Below are 1457 nucleotides of genomic sequence, written 5' to 3'. Positions count from 1 at the left end.
AAAGAACCTGCATCCCTTGCATTGGAAGTTGGATTCTTAACCACTGGACCACCAGGGAAGTCCCCCGCTGTCACTTTTGATCCTCTTGTGTGCATGCCTGCGTGCTAAGTCGATTCAGTCATGTCCAACTCCTTGCGACCCTGTAGACTGCAGCCCGCCAGGCTTCTCTGTCCATGGGATTCTCCAGGCAAGAATATTGGAGTGTGATGTCGTGCCCTCCTCCAGGGGATCTTCCCAACCCAGGAATCGAACCTCTGTCTCCGCATTGGCAGGCAGGCTCTTTACCACTAGTGCCACCTGGGAAGTCCATTGATCCTCCTATCCTATCTAATTGTTTTAAGAAACTCATCACCACCTGCCATATTGCAGGCTCACATTTACCCCCTTGGATCTCCCACTAGAAGGGAAGCTCTTGGAAAGAGGGGATACTCTTGGAGAGAAGGGACTTTGATTTCTTTTCTACCAAGTCTTTAGTACGTTGAACAGCCAGCAGATTCTCAATAACCTTTTTTTAAAAAATTTCAGATTATTTATTAATCAGTGTAAACCCCAACACAATACACCAACATGATTTTGTGCATTTAAAGGGATATATTTCCTGACTAAGCGATAAATTGTGCAGATGTCTTCTGGAAGACCTTCATTCTAAGCAGCTTTATAGTGAAACATTTCATTTAGGAATCTGGACCTTCTATCTTCAGGTTGCTGTAATCTACATTTGGGTGGAACTCGTATTGATCATTGGGACCCAGTTTGTTCCAGGGTTCTGGGTTATTCTTTCTGTCCCAACTGACATCTGGATTGAGCGATGCCAGGCGCAGGATATCTGCTGCTGCTCCAGTACCTCCTGCTCCAGTAAATATGAGAAAGGGAATCAAACAAGGATGCTATTTGGCCTGACCAATCATCTGAAAGTGAAAGTCGCTCAGTCGTGTCCGACTCTTTGCGACCCCATAGACTTTACAGTCCTTGGAATTCCCCAGGCCAGAATACTGGAGTGGGTAGCCTTTCCCTTCTCCATGGGATTTTCCCAACCCAGGGGTCGAACTGGGGTCTCCTGCATTGCAGGCAGATTCTTTACCAACTTAGCTGTGAGGGAAGACCAACCATCTAGTGGAGTCAATAACTTTTGTTGAATGAAAGAGTACATGGCAGAATTTAAATGACTTAAGGGAAGTGCTGAGCTATGCAGAAGAGAGATTCCCCATAGTGTGGCATGTCAGGTAGCTGTGCAACAGCCAGGAGGAAAGGTCTAGCAGACAGTTGGAGAAACAGAGGCTGGAGTTGAAGATTTGTTGTTGTTGTTCAGTTGCTAAGTTGTGTCTGACTCTTTGTGACCTCATGGATTGCAACACACCAGGCTCCTCTGTCCTCCACTATCTCCCAGAGTTTACTCAAATTCATGTCCATTGAGTTGGTGATGCTATCTAAGACACAACCTGATTATGTTCTATCAG

The 1457-nt window shown here is 45.8% G+C and overlaps 1 pseudogene; it reads right to left on the bottom strand.

Annotated features, from left to right (window-relative positions):
- Nucleotides 1–674: 674 nt before the first annotated feature.
- LOC102414494 lies at nucleotides 675–908 on the bottom strand (annotated as a pseudogene).
- Nucleotides 909–1457: the final 549 nt, after the last annotated feature.

The sequence above is a fragment of the Bubalus bubalis genome, chromosome 5 (assembly GCF_019923935.1).
Source record: "Bubalus bubalis isolate 160015118507 breed Murrah chromosome 5, NDDB_SH_1, whole genome shotgun sequence".
Lineage (NCBI taxonomy): Eukaryota > Metazoa > Chordata > Mammalia > Artiodactyla > Bovidae > Bubalus > Bubalus bubalis.
Note: the sequence above shows the minus strand (reverse complement) of the source record. Positions and strands in the feature narration are given on the sequence as shown.